Genomic DNA, 24,497 nt, shown 5'->3' on the forward strand with positions numbered 1-24,497 from the left:
TAAAGTAGCCTGAAACTGTAATAGGAAGACTCATTTGCCAACTTTATTTTCAGAAAGTTATTCTTTGAATAATATATGTTTCTGAACCAAAATCCAAAAGAAATAGAAGAGTGTAGAGTAAAATTTGATCTCACATCCCAGTCCCCAGCTTCCCAGTTGCCTGCCCCAGGCCAACCATCTTCTATAATTATATATTATTTATTTATTTAATCTATTCTTTAGGGTATATATAATTATCTTATAATTAATAATTAATACAAACCATAATAAAATAATATATAAAATAAAATTAAAATTAAATAAATAGTATATATATTATCTTTTATTTATACTTATAGAATTACCCCTTACTTATATAATTCTTCCATAGATGGTCTTGGTGTGGAAGCACATACACGTACACAGACACATGTGTGCGTATTATCTTTTTCCTTAAATAGTGGAATACTGTGCAGCAGTGTGTATTGTCTTTCACTTACCAGTATGTTAGAGGCTATTCCCTGTAAGTTTTGGGTGCTGCATTATTATTTTTAAAAAGCTACAGAGCATTCTATAGTTTGAACATATATAATATAGTTAACCAATTATTAATAAATAAAAATGTACTTATTAATTTGTTGAAGACCATTTATGTTGTTTCCAGTCCTTGCTATTAAAATAATGTTGCAATTAATATTTTTGTACTCATTAAGATGACCAAGAAAAAATGAAAACAGTGCACTTGTATGTATATGACCATAAAAGAAATTGCCAGAGGCATCTGTCTGGGGCTAGTGGTGAGGGCATTTTAAATTTGCATGGATATTGATAAATTGTTCTCCATGTATACTAAGTTGTTTCCCCTTTGTTTATACTCTGTCATTTCTACTGATGTATAAAAATGTTCCTTTGCATTGTGGTCAATTTTATAACACAAAGAAGCTTAACTACAAAGTTTCTATATGAAATCAATTTAGTAGAAAAAACACTGGCATTGTCAAATAAGCTGAGTATTTCCATTGAAAAGATTTTGGACATTTGACCTAAGGCTAGAAATAGCCTCAGGCATAAGTAAATGAAATAAATCACTCTATATGGTATGATTTGAAAGGCTCTGGAGACCTATTTGGTAATTTTTTTCTTAATATTTTCTATGGACTGAATGTTTGCATTTCTTGCTTCCCTGCCAAATGCATATGTTAAAATCCCAATCCCCATCACCATAGTGTTCGAAGATGAGACCTTTGGGAGTTCTCTGAAATAGGCAAGGTCATATGTTTCTGTTTTTTTGTCCAGATTAAGCACCTGAGGCTTGTATGTTAGCACATGTATTCAAGATTCCCAGGTCTAGGGTCCAGGAATGCTTTCTTTTATACCAGTGCTCCACATCCCTTCCATTACTCTCTTTTATTCCAAGAGCGAGACTTGCTTGAAACATGCAGGAGTAAATACTCTTCCTAATGTTTTTCTTCTTCCTTTCTCTGAAACTGTGGGTTCAAAGATATTTTAGGGACTACTTTTCTGCTATTGAATAAAATATGCAGAAAAAAAGGTGAAAGGAAAAACTTTATGAGTTGAATCAAAAAGTAATAGACAAATGTTGCTCATTTTTCTAAACAAGGAATATAGTAAATCATTTTAGAAAGAAATGTTTTTCAGAGAAAAATAAAACTCACTATTTTATCTGTAGTACATGTCTGAATTATAATACATGTTTGCTGGAAATGAAATATGCTAGTTAGTCTTTCTTTGGGCAGTTTTTCTTAGATCACCAATATAGTCTTTAGAAAACAATGAGTATAAAGTAAAAAATATTGTCTGACTCTGGATTATTCTTTGATCAATTATTCTCTATTCTCTTACTTCTACCTATAATTGGCTTTTGAGACTATGTAATGTATTACTAAAAATCTGTCATTTGCTTAACATGATGATTAGGAAAACATTATATTGAATGAGAAAAAACCCACAAACACCATTTTCCACACAAAAAAGGGATTATTATAAATTTTGTTGGCTACCAGAGAGTGAAATGGTATCATCTCTCATGGCTATCTTGTTTTGCCTTTTTTCTTTTTCATAATAGACTCAGATTTTACCATTTATTAAAATGACATCTTGATATTCTATATGTATCACATCCTGTGGAGAGAAGGAGCATTATTTCACATTTATGTTTAAATAGTAAGTTCTGGGTTTCTGCAAATGACTTTATACTTTAGTGTGACTGCAAAATAGTGACAGTAGAATTCTTCCTAAAAAGAGTATTTTTTCGTGATAGGGAGAAAGTATGGTGGACACTGACAACAAATGTTCTGGAGGCATTTTACAGCATGGTAGAATTTCCACAGTGCTGCACTGGAATTGCTGACCAGTTTGGCTCAAGAGTCAGGGATTCTTCATTTTAAGAAGAGAGAAGTTTGGAAGGCTGTATCTAGGAAGCTCTCTCTTAGGGTCCAGGCATCTGTTGAGTTGTCACAATCATCTTAACATCCACTTTACTGGATCCCTATTTTATTCGAGTTCAGTGAAGTCTTGTTACTGAAAAAAGTGACAGTGAAAATCCTGGAATTCAGGAAAAGATTTACCCGGAACCCCCAAGGGAAATGGGGAAAGCTGGACCATCCAGGTTGATTGAGAAAAAAGTGTCAGAAGAAGCACCAGAGACTTGATGCTTCACATTGTGACCTTTGACAATATAATTGAGCATACTTCCTCAAGAAAGAATTCAAAGTCATCTTTGGTCACCAACATCCTCACTTCTGGTGTATCCTTTACTCCTTTGACAGTAAAACTGGAAATTTCATATGCTTAGACCTTCCTGGGTGGGGGGGGGATATCTTCCGGCCTTTTTCCAATTATGTGGTACATATTGTGTGGTTGACACACTTTTCCTATAAATGACCAGATAGTAAATATCTCAGGCTTGTGGGGGCCATATGGTTTCTGCTGTAGCTATTCTACCCTGAAAGCAGAAGACACTAAACTTTGAAAGAGAATATGTGTGAACAGATGTGTGTAGTTGTGTCAATACATATTTCCTTCAGCAATAAGAGGGTGAGCTGGATATGGTGCATGGACTATAGTTGGCCAACTCTTGTTTTAGAGGTTAGGTAACTTTTCCATCAATATTTTATTTTATTTTAATCTTAATTTTTAGAGATAGTGAGAGAGTGGGGAGGGAAGAAGGAGGAGAAAGAGAATCTTAAGTAGGCTCCATGCTTAGCATGGAAACTGATGAGGGGCTTGCTCTCCAACCCTGAGATTATGACATGAGCCAAAATCAAGAGCTGGATGCTTTAATGGACTGAGCCACCCAGGGGCCCCATCTATTCATTCACTATTTTATTGACAAATACAGCAAGTGTTTATTGGTCACTTATTGCCATGTACTGTGATTAAGTGTATTCTACACTTTGCTTCATTTTAATAGAAGAGAACCAGCAAAACATCCTAACCAAACAAATTAACAATGGCAACAATATATGAAAGAATTAATCTGCATTAGAAACTGAGCATTAGCCAGCATTTATACTGAGATAGGTTCTTTGTCTCTAAGCATAAAGTAATGCTACATATAATCAGAATACCACTAGTCTACATTGAAGGTCTATTTGAATTTAATAGAGCAAGATTAAATACAGTAATTAAATATCTCACATAACTCAAAGGTATGTATACTGGTCAAAGAGAGTGATAGGTATGGCGATGCTATTCAACAATATTTGTAATAAAATACAGTGTTATATTTTAAGTCTGTTCACACATTAATATTAAGGATAAAGTGTACTCACATCTAAATAAAGTGTATGCAGAGCTTACAATGCAAAGCTAGTATACATCTTACTAGGTCAAAATTTTGAGGGTATCCCAGGTCCTTGAAGATGGTATTATCTCAGCCAACTTACCGTCTTACAGTTTAGTGTGTTCTGTCGCAGGTCAGGTGTATATGGGAAAAGAGAGGAACATCCATTTCAGGCTAAAAGGGAATGAGTTGGATCACAATATTCCTGGAATAGAAGAGGCAGAGCACTTGACAGCCTTTTCCAAGAGTCCGGCAAAACTAGATATCAAAACTTGACAAAGGTAGAATAAGAAAAACATGAATGAATGTCGGTTCAAACACAACCCTTGCAGGAAGTTTTCCAAATAACACAGCACATGTGTAGAGATTGAGTTCACGTGGGGTGGTGGGGAGCAGCAGGGGGAAGCAGAGGCAAAAAAAGAAAAAGTCATCTCAAGAGAGAGATGACTTTAATCAATCACTTCTCTTATAATTCACATTTTTGTGGCTCTGGTAGATTGCTTTGTGGGGAACACCCTGGTGGAGGAAAACAAACCCTTTTGATGTGTGTGTTTAACATTTATTTACTTATTATTTGAGAGAGAGAGTGTATATGTGCAAGTGGGGAAAGCACAGAAGGAGAGAGAGAATCTCAAGCAGACTCCTTGCTGAGCGTGGAGCCCCATGTGGGGCTTGATTTCAGGACCCTGAGATCATGACCTAAACCAAAATGAAGAGTTGCTTGCTTAACTGACTGATCCTCTCAGGTACCCCATCTTTGGTGTTTTATAGCCTTTGGTGCCCAACATGTGCCCAGTCATTCCACAGTTGGTGTTTTTGAGTGAATGAGGGATACTGTCTATCCACCTCAGCAAAATTTGAAGGGCATTTGTATTTTCTGGATTCTCCAGCTCCTCCTCATTTGTCTTTTCCCATCTTGGATTTGGTGACATCTCCTTCCTGGTGACAGTATCCCTGACCGTTGCTGGGCTTAGTTGAGTCTGCCCTGACCTGCTATGTGCTGTTGACTGTTCCCCTCCATCCCCTTCCCTCTCCTCCCTTAACCCCCTCCCCTCCTCCCTCCTCTCCCTCCTCCCCCCTGCCTCTCCTTCTCTCACCTCCCCTCTCCCCTCCAAAGCTTTGGTGCAACTGTTCTCCCCCAGTGAAACTAATCAATCAGTGAGTGTTTCCAGGACACAGATACATCAGTGGATGCTGATGCAGTAATGTATTCAAATGAGCCTTCCCCTGGGCAATATGTACAGATGCAATAATGATGACATAATGAATAAATCTGAAGACTAAAATTCTAGAGGTACCATCAGTGTGTCTCGCTTCATGCCTGGCACATGTGTTTAAAAAAATTGTTGAAGAATTCATGATTAAATGTATGAATGAATAAATAATTTCAGGACAGGCAAGACTTTGAGCATGTTGAGTGTCCTCCCAGGAAACCAGTAGAAAGTCTGCCCTAAAGGTAGTGAGTGGAAAGCTTAATTTTCAGCTCAGAGACACCAGTGAGGGCTCCAGCCCGCCCCCCCCCAACACCCCAAGGCCAAGGGCCCTGACAGCTCCTGCTAGCAAGGTAGATCCTAGAAGCCAGAGCACAGAGCGTTCATTCCAGACTGCTCCCTGGACATACACACCCTTCTGACTTTTGGAAATTCCAACTTGCATCGGAGGCCGAATGTTACTTAATTTATGGAGATTGGCTGGGTTGGGTTTCAGATATTTCCTAGGATTTTGGAGTCCAACATTTGTTCTTTGGATTTAAAGATGAAATAATGAAGATATAATCCAGGCACAACTCTGCTTCTGGGAGAAGAGAGATGCATGGGGATCCCTAAGTAAGTGCTGGAGACGGTAGGGGTTGGCCCCAGGCTGTGGGGTGTGGGTGAGCAGCAGGAAGACCTGGGGAGGGTCTCAATAGCCATAGACCCCCAAGCTTGCACGGGAGGGGACTGAAGCCCCTGGAGACCCCTGCTGTGCATTCTTGGTGGCAAATTCAGGAAAGGGATTAAGTAAGAGATTCTTCCTCTTCTCCCTGCTCCTCAATTTAGACATCGGTATGGTAAAACGATCATTGGAAATGAAAACCCCTTAACGAATATTAAACTTTCTGTGTTCGGCCACAAATTATTTTAACATTCCTTGGAGCCTCTACCCCCTTCCTTATTTTAAGAACTTTCACATTTTGATGTCAAAATAAGTCCAAGAAGTAGGAACAGTTTGCCCTGAGAGCCCGACTCTGGGCAGCTAACCTGTTTTGCAGTCCAACTCCTGTGGTTGGGGTGTTTAGGGTTAGTTTGAACACTCTGGGTCTTGCATCAGCTTGGGGTTAGTTTTCCGTTTCAGAAGGTATCTCTGGCTTGGTGGAGATTCTGAGCTACCCAGCTCCAGTATTAGTTGGCTCTCCCTCTGTGACTTCTTTGTCTTATCTTAGTTCTTTGTTATCTTGGGATTTTCTCTAGGCTGATGTGAGCCTTGGTTTCTCAGTCTGTACAGTGCAGACAATACTGTTGGCTTCCTGATGACGTTGCTTTGAGGATTACGTTAAACAAATATGTTGAAAGTCCTTAGCATAATGCCTGGCACGCATATTTCAGTCAGGAAAGTTAGCCTCCAGGGGCTGCTGAGCCGAAGGCAATAGTAAACAGAAAATCACAGCTCCTTCATGAAGAAAAGTATGGTATGAGGCTTTAATGTGTGCCATCAAAGCCCATGTCACACTGTACTGTACTTAGCAGCGTAAACGTGTGACCCTCTCCACCATGAGACTGTATTCCTTCTGGGCAAGATGGCATCCTATTAAGCTCCAAGGGCCTGGCACCTGTCATGGAGCCAACCACGTGTTCACATTTAATAACCGTTAAGGGATACAAACCAAAGCGCAGGCGTCAGGAAGGCCCAGGCTTTACTCCGGGGCTGTTGACTCCTTGGCTGGTTAAAAGTCTCTGAGTGTTGATGCTCTCAAGTGCACCCAGAAGGTGAAAATGCATCCTTGGCTGAGTCATTCTGAACAGTGAGGAGGCAGTCAGTGGATAGCAGCATTCAACCGAGCACTTGGCTGTCAGGGTGTGCACTAAATAAATGGTAGTTTATAACAATTAAGGAGGAAGTTGAGAGCATGCCTTTTTAAAATCACTATGTGCTTTTCTCTCTGCTGCATTTTATTTTCATTGACATGAGAAGCTTGTCAGAGCCTTGCCTTATGGAAGGGAGTCCTTTCCTCCTGGGATGAAAGATGAGAGCTCCTCAGAAAACACTGCATACATAGCACATTCAGGGGTTCTTGGTGTCAACCAGTGGGAGGTCTACCACCAACCTCCTACTCCAGGCCCAGCCAGTTTCCAGGCAGCGGTCAGCATGAAAATGTTAATCTGAGAATGGCACCCCACTGCTTTAAATCACTTATTAACATGATATTAATCTTGGGATAGATGGAATTTCAAGGCTCCACATTGGTCCCTAAATACCTTCCTTCTTCCTCTTTATTTTTTTTATTTTTAAAGATTTTATTTGTTTATTTGACAGACAGAGATCACAAGTAGAAAGGCAGGCAGACAGAGAGAGAGGGAAGCAGGCTCCCCGCTGAGCAGAGAGCCCGATGCGGGACTCGATCCCAGGACCCTGAGATCATGACCTGAGCCGAAGGCAGCGGCTTAACCCACTGAGCCACCCAGGCGTCCCCCTTCTTCCTCTTTAATCCCTCTCTTTTCTTCTCTCTCTTCTAACTACATCTGCTTTCTTCCCATTCTCTTTACCACAGGACTTTTGCATGTGCTGTCACTGTTCAGAATGCTATTATATTCCTTCATTGACTTGCTTCCTCTGAGAACCTTCCCTGATGAATCTGAAGTGGTCAAGTTCTACTATTGCATCCTCTCCCTGCATTAAACAACTATCTTTGTAATGTTATTTATAGACACAGTTTTATATTTGGTCATTTTTATCCTAAGTGGGATCTTACATTTTTTTGTATGAGTATTTGATTACTGTCTGTCTTAGTCCACTTGGGCCACTATAACAAAACATCACAGACTGGGTTGCTTATAAACAACAGACATTTAGTGCTCACAGTTCTGGACTAGAAGTCCAAGATCAGCACGCTGGCATGGTTGGGTTCTAGTTAGAGCCCTTTTCATGGTCAGACACTTGTGTTCTCACATGATAGAAGGTTCTAGTGAGTCTGTGAGGTCTCTTTTACATGAGCACTAATCCCTTCCATGAAGGTCCCACTTTCATGACCTGATCACCTCCCAAAGACCCCACCCCCTAACACTGAAAACTTTGGGGATTAGGGCTCTAATATATGAATTTTGGGATGACACAAACATTCAGACCACAGTACCATCCATCTCCTGCATTCTGCTCTGAGATCCGTGAGGTCAAATTCCTCTTTTGATTTTGTACATCGCTTTATCAAAGACTATTCATATTCATATTCAACAGGCTTACACTGGGATGGCCCTACCAGTTATTAAATTGCTGCAATGATTCCATACCAGGAGGCAAATAACTGGCCCATGAAACCCCTGAGTGCCCTCCTCACCCCCCAACTCCACCCAAGGTGCTCTGGTCTCTCACCCGGAAAGCTTTGGACATCCCTACAATTTAGCAACAAATGCAGTAATCTAGCAACAGCAGTGTCTTACAAAATCCTGCTCTAGCACTCTGGCTGGAGCCCACACCAGCCCGTCTCCCTCATTCCTGCTGTTTGGAATATTACTCTCCATTATTGCCAGTAGCCACAGAACACCTACATGGTAAGTGCTTGATAAACATGGATTGAATGAAGTGTGTGATTCCTGCAAGGAGATGAGGGCATGGCTGCAGGTGGGGTTAGCCCACCCTGCAGCTGTGGCAAGGGTTGCAGCTCTGTTCCTGCGTCTAAAGGGTTCTGCACCTCTTCAGCAGACACATGTCTTCCAACAATGTGAACCAGCCCTATAACATCTGGGTTTGGAGGCTTTAGATTCAAACCAAGAAATGCTGCCACTGGAGGGGTTGGTGGGGGGAGGGGATGAGGGGGAAAAGAAGAGAGCCAAGGACAAGTTCAGATTCTCCCATTCTCTGAATTTCTGAATGTTTACTCCATGATGGGTGAGTTGACAAAAATAAGGAAAAATGCTTCCTCCAGACAGCAGTATGTTAGGCCAACCCCTTTATTTCCCCTATAAAAAATAATTAAATGTTGAGACAGTTTAACACATGTCTTTGTTTCTTGGGTCAGGAAACAGGCAAACGCAGGGCCACAGCTGCCCAGGGGATGTGGAAGAGAGGGTAAAGTGAAGTGCAGCGTCAGGCTTCTGTTGGAAAAGTGTGCTAATTATGAAGGTGAAGACAGAGGGCAGGGAAAGAATTCAGGTCGCACCTTAAAGGAATCTCTGTTTCATAATTCTGTGGGGGGTAAAGTCCCTTCAGCTGAGCCCTGCTGGCCTGCCAAGGCAGTTACAAATCCTATAGTGATAGGCCTGCAGCAAGGGCACAGACCCCCTAATCCCCCACCCCATCCCCCATTCCACTCTCAGGTCTTTGCCTCTGGGGAACTAACAAGGGGAGAAGTGGAATGGTCAGAAGACATGGGGTGGTAGAAGCTGCATTGGAGAGTCAAACAACAGCATCCATGCAAGAGAGTAAGCCTCAGGTTAAAGCTTACTTGGGTTTTATTTATCTATTTATTATTGTGTGTGGGGATAAAACAGTGAATGACATACAATTCTTGCTCACAGGGACTTTGGTTTAAAAGGGAAGAGAAAACGTCTAGAGATAATCATCTGGAGTATGGAAGAGTCAAGTACTTAAGGAGTTCAGACACAAGAGTTATTACTCTCTGTAGGGACAGAGGAAGCTTCATGGGGAAGGTACCATTTGGGGTCTGAAGGGTGTGTGGGGCTTGGGCATGTTATGATGAAGGAGAGACTGTTCTGAATGTTTAGGGGAGGAGTTACCTAGGTGATCAGAGCCATGATGGTAGTTTGCTGGATGGGTTTAGGGTGGGAGGGAAAGAAATGCAGGGCAAGGGGTGATGGTTCTACGGCTGGGGCCCCAGTGATATAAGGACTAGAAAGATGGCAGTCAGCCAGAGAATTGCCTACACGCAGGGTTTGGAAGATGACTAGTCTTGGGAGGCATCCTGGGGGAAGGAGTCTGTGAAAAGGGGAATCTGAAGTCTAGGTGTAAGTCTGCAAGGATGACAGAGCCATTCTTGTAAATATGAGATGTGAAAGAAAAAAATAGGTGAAGAAGTTACATTGAGTTTGGGTGGAGTTTTTCTTGAACTTAAGAAGCCAACAGGGTAGAGGGTGAAGACATCAGATGGGCAGTTGGAGTGGAAGACAAGCTGAAGGTGAAGGTCAGGGCCAATATTCACATCTGAGGATGAAATCTCTAAAGATGAAAGAATGACAGATTGATGATAGTTGGCCCAAGGACAACCTCTAGAGAGCATCTGGGCCTGGAGCGCATTCTGACAGCAATCCCAAGGAAGTAGGTGTGGGGATCCAGGAATTCCCTGGGCACCCCTGCTCCTGGACTTGCGTGTAACAAGCAGGTGAGGGGAATTGGGAGAAGCAGGTCTAGAAGGAGAGAAAGTTGACTTTTGGGATCCAGGCAGTACTCATCCCAGCTTACTGAGGAATTTCCTGCTTAGAAAAAGAAAGCATAGAAGTTCCCAAGTCTCAGGAAACCCCATCAGTCTCGGGCAAACTGGACACTCACTCACTCTCTTTATGTCAAGCCTCACTGATTAGAACCTCTGCCTTAAAATTCCAGCATAAATAACCTTTCTCCCTTTCTTACCAAAGGATCAAACCTTCTCTGCCAAGGCAAATGTGCATGAGAAAAGAAACCTTGTCCACAGGCCACTCAGCAGCCCTGCCATGTGTTGGAAAGACGAGGTTTTGCTTGGATGAGGCTGATCACTTTTGCCCCCTAATGGTGTATTTATACCTGAGAGGAGCAAAATGGGCTCCTGCTTTGGTGAAAAATGGACAAAGCATTCATGTTGGGTTGTGTAGATTTTTGAGCTTGAAGTAAATGGGCTCTTCTCTATTGGGTGTTCTTTTGTTGTGCATGTCACCTGCTGGGACCATGGGCCTTGGTAATCGGTGAATGACAGAAGAGACATAGGAAGAGCACCAAGAAATGCCAGGTTTGATATGTTATTCAAGGTTTCAATTCAAAGGAAAACTCACAGATGTGCTTACCCGAGTCTCCCCTAACTTGATGGAAAGAAGCCATCAACTGTCCTGGTTCTTCCATGGGTGGTGGCTCTTAGGAAAACTCTTATCAAAATTATCTCCCCAGAAAACACTAGGTGCTTTTGATGTTCAGCTCCAAACCACACTGTGTGGGAGATCCAAAAAAGATAAAAATAAAATAATGTAGATTTCTTGTTTGAAGTCATGAGATAGAGGAAAATAGGCCTGAAACCAACGTATGTGAATGGGTGAAGTCCTTGAGGGCCTGATAGAAGAGGGGGAGCTTTTGCTAGCCTTACAGAAAAGAGGAAGAGGTGTCCTGGCAGAGTCACAGCATCAGTGAAGGCTCACCTCTCACTCTCTGGTAGGGCCCAGCTTCACCTGTTTCTTTGCTTTTGCTTTATTATTAACAACAGTGTTTAAAACATGATTGGTCAGGGGTTAGGTGGAAACAGAGGTTTCTATTAACTTTTCTCCCCTTCAGTCACAGGTGGAAGATAGTGACTCTGGTTTGTTTCTCATTCCATTGCTAAACTTTCAATCCAGTTGTGTACCATTGGGTGGATATTGGTGTCCTTAGTTTTTGCATTGTATTGAAAATAGTGAGAGCTGCCCATTTTTATTTCTTTTTTCTCTCTCCTACATTTGCTGAGGCAGAGGAGTTGGAATCAGTTTTTCAAAGAATTCTTTACTTTCCTGCTACAGTCCAGTGAAATAAGAGAGACTTTATTCTTCATCCTGTCAGTATTCGGTCATTTTCTCAAATTATATCAACAAAAGCCATGGGATTCAGTTTGACCCTGTTTGGCTAATGTTTTTCTGCATAATCTACTGTTTAGGGAGTGACCCTGTCAGGCACGCAGCTGGGCCAGCTGGGCTTAAGCTGAACACTACAGGGCTTGGGTTCAACAGCCCTCAAGGCAAAGGTTAAGAGTCCTGAGTGACTCACTGATTTCCTCGTGGGCACCCAGTTTCACCACTTTCTTGGTAAAGTAAATCTCTTCAGAACATGTCACAATCACCGTATCCTTCATTTTTTGCAGAAAAGGGGAAACGCCATTGGATGCAAAGCCTAGTGGAAGAAGGGTTAGACAGGGAAAGGATATGCAAAGGTGAGTGGCAAGAGCCCGAGTGGGCGGTGAACGGGAATGTTGATGGGGCTGTGAAAAGTGGTTGGGGGGGGCAAGATAACACCCCTTTTCCAGGCAATGGAAAGGGGCAAGCTGAAGGCTGGGGGACACTCAGGCATGATGATGAAATGACATCCATTCTTTGTGCGTGTCTTTCACTGCACTTGCACGGTTGGGTAAATGGTGCGGTTCCTTCCTGAAGGCTGATGTCCCAACTTTCGTGTTGGGGTTGGGTGGCCGTCAGGGACAAATGTGAGAAGTGAAGAACTGTGGCAAGTCTTGACTCAAGGGGCTGCTTGAAAACCACCACAGCAGAGTTTCCAGTCACTGACGTGGCATATCCTGTCCTATTCACCCTCTGTGCCCAGCATAGAACACACGTTTGTTGATCGAATGAGTAACTGCATGGGACTCACCAAAGATGCTTCCTGAGGGAAAGGGAATGGATGACAGACTTGTTCTTTCTTGGCAGCCATTACCACAAAAACTCTCAAACATAAAGATCAAATGTTTCAGCCATTACCTTTGCCTGTCACCATCTTCCCCACGACCCCTCCCTGTTCTCCAGAGTTAAGCATGGTTAAGTAAGTGAGGGTAACTTGCAATATCTCAAAATGTGACAGAGTGGGCTTTTGATCTAAATGTTTTTATAGAGCCAGCTTTTCTAGTGAGTCCAGTTAATGTAGCTGTGGACACAAAGTGTGGATTCAAGCTTCACCTTCTGCATCTGACTTCTCCGTTGCCGCCTGCATCAGGAATTCAAGGCCCTTTTTGTTTATGGCAGAGTCCTGCTGCTACACTCTGCTCATGTCTAGAATTGCAGAGAACAGACACTGGGACTTGAAAAGTTGCATATGCTGACATGTTCGGGGTTATGTTATCACTTTGTGGAAAGTCTTGCATTGCCCTTAAAGTTTGCAAAAAATCACGTTTTCACCACCTCAGGGGGACCTAGCCAAACATGTGGTAAATTTCTGCCTTAAGTCTCTTTGGAGGCTTTTTATGGATGGAAGATGCGTGTTTCCCAGCCTCATCGAACCTGGACCTGGATGGTAAGGTTTCCTTTTGCTTAAATACACACACACACACACACACACACACACACGGGAGAAGTGGGGGGAATCCCTGACTTATATATAGTAATATTGTGGACAGGCCTCCTTTTGCAGAAATAACTCCTAAAAATAAATAAATTATCGAATGAAGATGGAGGCTCAGAACAGTTGGAGTTGTAACCTGGATCAAGTCAGTTCTGACCTAGCCCCTGAGAGCTTCTATTTAATTCTGGTTGGATTCAACTCATCTTTGCAACAACATGGAGTGGATAGAAGTGTGTAAACTGGCTCATGGTAGGAGGCTTGTCTCTGGCAACAAAACCTGTTGTACCAAGAAGAACTGAATGCCCTGGGTTTAAGTTTAATGACTGGACTCAGGCTCAATAAATGAATAACAGGGAATTCATGAAAAAATTTTGCCAGGGAGTCAGTGCTTTTTTAGTAAAGGCCAAACAAAATAAACACATGTGTAAGGGTTTGTCAGGCATATGTTCCCCCCGCCCCAATTCAGAAAGGCCTTCCTGGGCACTTTCTCTAATATATCTGATGCTATTGGCCTGCATTTAGCACATAGGTGATACTTTGGCTAGAGTCTATTATCCTTCAGGAAATGTATTTACTTTTAACAGAGCAAAATGGAACATACATCCCGGGCCTGAGGGCATCTACTTAGCAGATAATCATAGCAATAAAAAATTAATCTCCCCTTTTAGCAACCTTGGCCTGTAAAGGACATGGAGAGAACAATGTCTCTGAAGGCTGCCAGACCAAAAGGATGAGTCTTGTCCATTGTGAAAAGAACGTCCTCCCTGTCTGGGTGTCTGTTTTTATTAGGAATCCTTTATTTTTCTTATGTGAACTTGTGAACCAATGATGGACTTCCTGGATACTAAATGAACTTCTTATCCCCAGCCTTGCTCCTAGGCCTGCTGTGAATGGGGGTGCCTGTGCCTGTGGCCCAAGTCTGACACCTACCCTGGCTTCAGGCATTTGTTCTAGAGTGCCCTGCAAGCCTTCTTCTGATGCCATTTTGAACTCATAACCCCGGGTGGCATGTGGATGGTAAAGAACCAAGAGAAAATCCCACTCCTAGATGCCTCTGTCTGGGCTGGTTCTGACCCATATTTATCTTCTGGTTCATGGAGGACAGATAGTTCCTGGCAAACCTATGGCCTTCCTGTGTGAGTAGGACTTGAGCTGGTCATGGCTTGCTCTATGCTATTCGCTGAAGGGACTCCTGTATATGTCAGAACCCTATGAGAACCCCCAAACCCAAGAACCACAAAAGGGCCTCAAATTAATTTCCTTTCTATTTCTTTTAGGCCAGTCTGTGGGCCTCTCATGTGTACACAGGCTCTTGGTCTCCTCTTGGACTTTCAGAGACCTGAACAATTTTCATGTTATTCCCTTCACCTGGAAAAATCTTTCCTAGCTCTTCATCCCATGGCTGGATCCTTCTTTTCCATTAGGACTCAGTTTCTCCTGAGATGCTTTCTCTGACTAAGCTGCCACCATGCTGTTTGCAATCTTCTATTGGAACACTATGGTCATGTCCTTTGAACAACTTAACCACAATTAGTTATGATGGTCATGTTCTTTGAACCACTTACCACAATTAGTTATGATGTATATGTTTACTTGTTTACTACCTTTCTCTCCAAATAGAGAGTAAACCATCAAATCTCTTTTATTCCTTGTAATACACCTAGCACTTAGCACACAGTAGGTTATCAATAAATATATATTCATTGAACAGATCAAGGAGGCTACTGTCAACCCCTGAAAATGACCAGAACCCTATTTAAATTTTCCCAGAAAAGTTCAGAAAGCAACTCTGCCTCTCTCCCCCTGAATTAGGAGAGTAGAGAGAAGAGTGAGCATAAGAGGGAATGGCAAGATATTTCCAGCAAGACTTTCATTACTGTCCAAGAAAAATATTAGTAGGCTAAGCTAACACCCTTGTGCCCAGACATGTCTGCCCCTACCGGCCAACTTGCCAACATTTCTCACTCTGTCTGGTTGGGCAACTTGTGCCAGAAGACCCTGTCTCCCTTTATGGTTAACTCTGAGAGTTGACTAAAGAATTGTTGGCACCTCATTTATCCCCTGGCATCCTCGCAGCAAGAATTAGTCATCCCCATGAGACTTGTTTATATGCTCGATTGATTTTGATAGTTCTGGTCCCTTTAGCGGGGACAGTCCACTGCACATAGCTTGTGGAGGGCCAGGACGTTTCCCTGTTCTGCTGTCCAAGTTGCTCATATCACATCAATTAAGTTCCTTTCTGTTCCATTCAACCCAACCCAACCTTTACTGAACTCCTACGATGTTGGTAAATATGGTTAATGAAGCCATTCTTGAAAACCTAGGAGGGACTTCTTCCAACAGGTGGTGGTGGAGTTGGCTGGTTCTCACTGGGAATCTCTGGGTGCTGTGGATCTCTAGGTCTCTAGATCTTGACAGGAGGAGTGTTGCTGTGATGGCTTGTTCACTGCAGCTTCTGTGGTGACCAGTGACTGTTTCTGTCAAGATACTACCCAAAGAAGCTCATTTGAACCAATGGTCTCTTGAATCTTTTTAGCGCCCCGTTTCTTCCCCATTTCACTCTTATGTCTTATCTCCAACCCTGATACTTTTTTCCTTCTCTTCCTTCTCTGTAAGGTGCCCATGAACACATTCAGGTATATCAGTCACCACCAGGGCTCTGGGATCATGGTAGAATCTGTCCTGAGTCAGAGAAGCTACCTCAATACCTCATTCAATAATTCCTTTATTATAATTCGTTTCAAATGATTCCTTTTGTTATAAATTTACTGTGATTTCTTTCAAAAGCCTTAGTAGGGCACATTCTATGGGCCAGGTACTCAAAACCATGCTTTCAAAATATCTCACAATGCATTGAAGAAAATAGATGCTTAAGCAAGTAAACATAAATAAAAGCAGATGCTCATGTCTCCATTCTACACATACATGTACATAAATGTGGATATATGTATAAATGTTCTATAGGGGCTATTGTCAGACCCTGAAAAGGACCAAGTCCCCAAATTAGTTCTTTTTGTTATATTTCTGACTAGTAGGAATTTATTAACTCTTTACATTAGGAATTGCAAATTCAATTGCCTACATGCCTCGTCATGAAATAACCAGGTCAAAAATGAAATAAGGTGTAGGGCTTTTGTGTATTGGAGAGAGCATGCCCAGTCAAAGGAAGTCAGTGGCTCACCCAAAGTTGTCTCATTATTGATACTTGAAATGAAAAAGCCACTATTGTCATATCTTTTGATTGTTCAGGTGTAACATGGGAATCCAGATTTCTCATGTGACATTTCCCAACACTTAAATCATGACATTGGCAAAAATCAATCAATCAATCAATCAATCCCGCCTAGTTCTGAATATAGTCATCAATATATGTATATACAATATATGTACCAATTTAGTCATAGTCACCAATTTTTAAGACAGGTATGCACCAGAAATGTAGACTTACTTATAAAAATTTTAGCTCAACTGGAAATCATGTGGACTAATTTTAAGGGGTTTTAGACACCACATATCAGTCCATCTCATGAGGCCTGCCGTCCGCAGCTGCCATGTGTCACTCTCTGTTCTCAGGTGATCCACTGTTCTCCAAAAGATTCCCCTGAGTTGTTGCTGTTCACATGATGGGGCCTCAGGGGATCAGGAGATGCCCCCACAGATCATTCAGAGTCCTGTTGCTGCTTTGATTTGTTCTGGTTTTTGTTTTTTCTTCCTTCTTCTCTGCCTTTTGGTGAATTCTGCCTTCCCTGAATTCTGCTGCTGTAGGATTTCCTTTTCTTCACATTTCCTTCACTCTCCTCACCTCCTGGCAGACACTGATTTCATTGGCTCTTGATGAAAACTGTTTGTTCTTCCTGGACACATTACTAGATTTCTGGCTTCCTGGGCCCCTTTCCCAGTCTTCCCTGCAGTGAGGGGAGACCATGTGACTGTGTGACTTGTGACTTTGCACTAACTGACCCAAAGCAACTCCTGCAGGAAGCACTGCTCCCTGCTCCAACTTGCCTTTCCTCATCTAGTGGATCCATGCAGGCAGCCATGGCAGCCTGAACAGCTGAGCATGGACTATGGCCAGGCCACAAAGTGGAAAAATCTTGGATCCTTGCATGAATACCTGGGGGAGAGCTGCCCACTTCTCAGAACCCCCTGCTTTCTACTTGGCATGAGTGAGAATTTAACTACCATTATTCTTGAGTCGCTATCTCTTAGGTGTGTGCTAGCTACTATTAGATGCCAGCTAGACTGTAAGCCACATGATATCAGAGAGAATGCTGTATTGGTCTTTTCCTGGTTGTATTCCCAGAACCCTAGCAGAGGGGCAGACACACCAGTGGTGCTCAGTAAATGCTCTGGAATGAAAGAACGAACAAATGGATGAATGAATGAATGTCTCCATACAACTTTAGAGCTGGTAGGGATTGAGGCTTCATACATCCCACTTATCATATTATAACACATAAGGAAATGAATGAAGGCTCACAGAGAAGAAGTGACTTATCCACAGTTAACCAATTAATTCCAGAACAAGGATCAGCAAGCAAGGATCCTCAGTCTGTTGTCTTTCACCATCCATGTTTCCCTCTATGGTAACCATATTAATATCAGGAATTTTAAGGACGGAAAGGGATAGTTTCATGTCCTAATTTTTGCCCTATTTTATCAACAAGAATTAGTTGAGTTGCATTGTCATACAGTTGACATGTGAATTATGCAGTGACTGGGCCATACTGCTTTGCTGGGGCTTCATGAGAAACCCCTTTGTAAAGCCCAGAGCAAGAAACACATGTAACTGTCATCTGATCTTATGGAGTTAGGGAAGCCATCCTATAAGTAAACTTGAATGGGGATTTTACAGGAAAGGTTGAATCTGGTATAAGAGATAAAGTTTTAGAGTAGGATGCTGTGTGTACCAAAGGTGAGAATCAGCAAAGGCTGCTCTGTACAGCTGTAGTAGTCTTAGCAAGACTGAGGCCCAGTCGGACTGATGAGCTGTTGGCAACTTGGTAAAAAAAAAAAAAAAAAAAAGGCAGATGGATAATAAGACTCAAAGATCATATTTGAAAGTTGGTACTTTTATCTCTTTTATTTGAATGAAAGCAATAGGTACACATACATATCAACTCCATTTTATCTAAACAACATCCTTTTCCTTAAACATTTATGTAGAACACCTTTACCCACTCATACACAGACTTATCGCAACCCAACCACTGAAAAACTGTAAGTTTCCCACAAAGACCTTTGAAAAGTCAGCGCTTTGAATGAATGATTATAAAATAAAAACTTCTGGGGCCGTTACTCTTTGTTTCTTGGTTTTACAAATCTATAATCCTGTAACCTATGTCTTTTAACTATCTTTCAAAAGCTGGTATGTCTTGAAAAGTCCTGGTTGTCCCATTAACCCTCACTCTGACATTGACTGTGTCTGCCATGAAACCTGTCTGGATGGGCAGATAGTTCTAAGTGATGGAAGCAATATTCATTTTTATTCGCTGTCTTTGAGCAGGGTTGGGATGAGCTGGGACTCCAGGCAAAAAATGCATTGCCAACCTCAAGAACTCAAGGTGGGGAAATATGTGTTTTTCCCAAAAGGTACTTTGTGCTTGCAATTTATTCCCTTGAGAGTATAGTGACTATTTTGGATCCACCAATGCTGGAGAAAGGATAGATTCTAAACCTTCAGAGATGAAGGATCTATCTCCTCTAGTCTGTCCATGTTCAGAGTATTTGGGGCCAAGATGAGACTGGTTTTCATGGATTGGCATTTTAGCCACAGTATGGTAATGCACAAATTCCTATGTCACTGATTATGGTTTGTCCCAAGTCAAGGACCATAGTCCAGGAAGTCAGACGGTAGTGTCAAATCCAGAGAGGCCTGCTTAGGACAGCATTGAACAGGGACGCCTGAAACTGGCATCATTCCAACTAGCACACCTGGTTGTTTTAGTCTTGAAACTGAATCAAATGCTGCGCCCAACAGTGGCTCCTGAGAGTCTGAGGGACTGAGTTAAGGGAAACCTGTTCTGTCCCCTCCCTTGGAAGACTGCTCTCATAGGTCACATTTGTTGAATTAGGTGCACAAAAAGGTAGCTTGTCCCATCCTCAGATTGTGTAGGACTTTCCCAGGAGGAGCACCTGAAAAGGTCAACATGGTTGAACTTGGGGAGAGAAGTGCAAAAGGAGAAGCAGGTGTATGCAAAGCTGTGAAAGTATTTTCAGTGGTCAGTCGCTCTGTGCTTATATGTATCATGTCACACGTCCACAAGGGAAGATACCTGTACCGTGAATGTTGGTCGTTCTACTCTGAGGTTAAGGTAGGGTAGGGAGGACAAAGGAGTGAAGTAGAGAGTTTGAGAATTTTAGAAATCGTATTTTAAAGGTTGTTTTTCATATTTGATTTTTTAACAAGTTGCATAGAAAGTTAACAAAGTGCAGAGAAGGAAAGGGGGAAATCCCTCTTATCCAAGCTGTGTCATTGTGGTATTGGGCAAATTTGTATTTCTGCAATCCCAGGACCGTCTCAACGACAGTTTTCTCTCTAAGGATGGGACAAAAACTTCTTCTCCCTACACCTTTCAGAGTTGCCCCATAGTTTTTACACACTCCCTCCCTTCTCCCTCAAATACAGCCTGCAGCATTGCAAGATTGGGCAATGACCTTTTCACACTCTTGAGTCCTGCTGGTCATGTTGCAATTACAAATGCAATAGCTAGAATCTGCGTCAAGTTCTGTTTTGAGCCTTCCTGTTTAGTTGAGCTTTGCACAGCTCTTTAGCTGTTCTTTTGAACTGGTAACATTCGGTGTCTATGAGGAGGCGCCTGCAATTATTTTCACCCTATTTATTTTCAAAGTGATCTTTTTGGTGGGGGGGTGTAGATATCTATCTATCTATTTATTTATTTATTTATTTGACAGAGAGATACAGATAGAGCACAAGTAGAGCAGCAGGCGGAGGGAGAAGCTGGCTCTCCACTGAGCTGGGTGCCTGATGCGGGGTTCGATCCCACGAGCCTAGGATCATGACCTGAGCGGAAGGCAGGCACTTAGCTGACTGAACTTCCCAAGTGCCCTTAAAGTCTGATCTTTTTAAAAAAAAAGAATCTAGTGAAATAGAAGCGCATTCCCCCAGTCCTCCCCATTGTCAAAGTGCTTCAGACTTTCCAGGGAGATCTGCATGGGAGCACAGACTAAGCTTGAGAAGGTGGAGCCCAAAGGGGAAGAGAGGGTTTGTGAAAGTCATGACCAGATTGGGGGGGGGGTATTTTTAATTAGGGGCTTATGTAGAATGGAAATCTGTATGTAATCCGAACTGCTGCGTGCATGCCGGTGGACACTAAATGAGCGAACAAAGGGAACCTCTGTTGAAACTGTCGGAACTTTATCTGAACTTAAACTCTGTTTTCCATACCTCAGTTGTCCAGGTAACTATACTGTGGATGCAGTGGCTTACCTGTAAGGCAGTTCTCAGACTGAGGCCAGGGAAACTGTATCCAGCCGCCTGTTGATGGCGACGTGGGGAGGGAGAGTGAGAGAGAATACATCCCTGTTGCAAACTGAAATGCCTTTGTCCTCCTGTATTAAAGGCTTGTTTCCAAATCTGGGGCAAGTACCTAGAATTCTCCTTTCTCTTTCTTCTGCCAGGACAGACGAGACTTTTCCCTGTGCACTTTCCTAGTTCTTGGTCATCTGATAGCTTCTAGGGGAAACAGTTAAAAATTTAGGCTTAGAAATGCTGCTTCTCCCCTTTGCAGCCATAAGCTGCTCTTGGTAGCCATGTCATGAACTCATGTAAACATATTTTCTTTTCTGTTTGGAAAGTTCACATCACTTTCTTAACCTATTTTGTAGACAATAAGGCTAGAGCCCAAAAAAAGTCCTTTGCCTCATCCTGTGGGGGCTTTGCCTGCCTTGTCCTGACTTTTCTCTGTGTATCAGTATTTCCTGGCAGAGTTATTTCCATTATGACCTGCTTTCCTGGGACTGGGGATCCAAGCACCCCAGCACCTACCGATAATGGTTGAGGTAAATAGAGCAGAGAATAACTCCTTGATGCAGGGTTTGGGTAAGAATGATAAACATAGAGCTATGATGTGCTCAAATCCAGGCCTCCTGCCTGTCATTCTCTCTTTTGAAATAGCTGAGTTCTTTTGAAATAATATAACATGTGGGAAGAGAGCACACTAAGACATCATCTGAGAGAAATCCATCAGTGCGCACAAATCTTGAGACGGATTAAAAAATAAAACTTCAGGATTATCGTTGTGAGTTTATGAAGCAATTTTCTTCTAAGGAGCCTCAGGAAATGTTCATAAGTGAATTTGATCTCTTTCTTGAAGATCTAAGGAGAAATTCAGTACGAAATCCAGTAAGGAGGGGGCGCCCTTCTCTTGATGAAGGAGGTAAATAAGAAGGCAGCCTTTGATATAGTATAGGACTAGCATCAGTGAGAAAAGGAGAGGTGTGGAATTTTCAAAGAGGAAACCAACACTCAACATGCTTTTAAAAATTACTTATGAGGGGCGCCTGGGTGGCTCAGTGGGTTAAGCCTCTGCCTTTGGCTCAGGTCATGATCCCAGGGTCCTGGGATCGAATCCCACATCAGGCTTGGCTCGGTCTCAGCAGGGAGACTGCTTCCCTCTCTCTCTCTCTGCCTGCCTCTCTGCCTGCTTGTGATCTCTGTCAAATAAATAAAATCTTTTAAAAAATTACTTATGAAAGTTTATAAAAAATATTTCTATTTAATAACTTGCTGTCAGTGGACTGGAGCCAATTAACTTAGAATAGGTAGAATTAAGTGCAGTAAAAAAAAAAAGCGTTGGAGGAAAAAAAAATACCACCACCCGTTGGGAAGGAGGGGTAGATTGTGAACACATTCATCCATTAATAAAATTTTCTGCTTATGAAATTCAAAAAATTTCTCACATTATTACTCTCTTTGCATGACTCAAAAACGATTATTGTTCCTCGTGGTATGTGGGAAAGGTGGGTCTGGAAAAGGTACTCCAGATGTAAAATTCCGATTGTCTTGGCAGGTAATACAACCAAAGGCATTTATTCTCTATGGTTTTCCAAGCCGCTCTCCTGGAAGGATACACCTGACAGGAGGCAGGCGCAAAGCATGAGGGGAGAAGAGTAAGAGAGCCCAGGCTGGCTTTTTGAGAGAAAGAACAGTCCTTTGGAGTCTGGTTTGGGCAAGCAGAAAAGCAGCTGTGCCTACCAAAGAAGGAATTTCAGGAAGACTGAGGTGGGAAATGAATACTGGGCATTTGGGTGTGGGAATAAATCCTCAGGAACAAAGCAGTTGTATCTTGTTGGATTTGGGATTATGACATTGGTTACACTCAGATTATCAAACAGATTTCATGAATCAATGCTTCATTCTTAGGCATTAATGAAATAATTCAACAGTTTAAATAGTATAAGTAGAAGCTGATATTTTCACATATCCATCAGTCAGTCTACAATGTTTATAAGCCTAGTAATTTTTGGAGGCTGGGGAGCCACTGGAGCAGAGAAACTTAGATTTCAGTTTTGAATAACATTTTTGCCTTATTATAATCTAATCAAGTCTTTCAAGGCCCTTTAACAGTTTCCTTCATAATCTGGACACTTAAGTCTACTGCTCCTTGGATTTATTACAATCATTAAGAGCTATTCATTTTAGTGAAAGCTTATGTTAACCCTTTAAGAGAGAGAAAGAGAGAGAGAATGAGACCAAAGAAGAGATCTTTATCTGCAGTCAAACCCAGGGCAGTCCCTGGGAATTTGTAACAAACAAACTGAACTGTTTGGAACTGGAGACTAAAGATGGCTCTACAAACAATTACCATAATCGATATTGACCGAGTATTTATTATGCAAATGGTGCTAAGTATATTCCTATCACAGAGGTTAATGTTTATGTGCCAACTTGACTGGGCTAAGGGATATCCAGCATTCCTTCTGGGTTTGTCTGTGAGGATGTTTCTGGAAGAGATCAGCATTTGAGTCAGTACACTGAGTAAAGAGGATCTACCTCACCAATGTGGCTGGCATCATCTAATCTATTGATTTTTCTCTTTTTGAACAAGGACATCTACCTGCCCTTGGACATAGAAATTCCTGGTTTTCGGGCCTTCTGCCTCAGACTAGGAGTTATACCATCTGATTCCCCTGATTCTCAGGCCTTCAGGCAGGGACTAAATTATACCACTGGCTTTCCTGGTTCACCTTACAGCTTACAGACCACATATTGTAGCTGCCTTGGCCTCCATAATCACATGAGTCAATTCCCATAAGAAATCTCTTTTGTATCTGTCCATATCCTATTAGTTCTGTTGCTCTGGAGAACACTAATACATTCATAGCGTCTCTTTTCTTTTCTTTCTTTCTTTTTTTGTTTTTAAAGACATATATTTATTTATTTGAGAGAGAATGTGTAAACTGCACATGAGTCAGGGGAATAGCAAGAGGGGAGAGAGAGGGAGGGAGAAAGAATCTCAAGCAGATTCCCCACTGAGCGCTGAGGCCAACAGGGGGCTCCATCTCACAACCCTGAGATCATGACCCAAGCTGACACCAAGAGTCAGACTCTTAACTAAATGAGCCACTCAGGCGCCCCTCAGTTTTATTTAAATTGAAGTCAGTGAGAGTTGACTTTTGCTTTTTAAGGAGAAGTATTGCTAGAACCACCCTTTGGTTGTTATTTCCTGAGAAAACTTTCATTAACCCTCATTGACCAAAAAATGGCCCAGAGACACCCTGCTCTTGGAAACCCACCTCTACTCCTCACAAAGGGATTCCCTTGAGCCTTCGATCAGAGAATTCCTCAAGGAATGGAGAGAACCTGAGGTCAGGAATGGTTTCCTGTGATGTTTCTAAAGAGATACACTGGTTAAAATAGTCAGTGTATGAAACACTTGTTTTCCAACTTAACAATCATAACAAAAATAAAATTATTTTTTGAAGTTCCCCACATTTCATGTATAGTATCCCTAAATTTTGCACAGTTCCTGTAAGGTAAATGGTATTATTGCCACTTCATGTATAAGGAAGTGCAATCATATAGAAGTTAGGAAATTTGCCTAAGACCACACAGCTAGTTTGCCTCCAAAGCTTTTTCCTAGTCTAAGACACTCATTGCAACATGTTCAGAATGGTCACACACACACACACACACACACACATGCACGTACACATGCACACATGGTCTCTCTTGGGTTTAAGAATCATGTTCCCATCATGAGTAATTGAGGCACATCATGTGTTCCTACAGCACTGGACATGGGTCTGATGCTCTGTCCTAAATGATATACCCCCAGAA

This window comes from Neovison vison, chromosome 13 (assembly GCF_020171115.1).
Source record: "Neovison vison isolate M4711 chromosome 13, ASM_NN_V1, whole genome shotgun sequence".
Lineage (NCBI taxonomy): Eukaryota > Metazoa > Chordata > Mammalia > Carnivora > Mustelidae > Neogale > Neogale vison.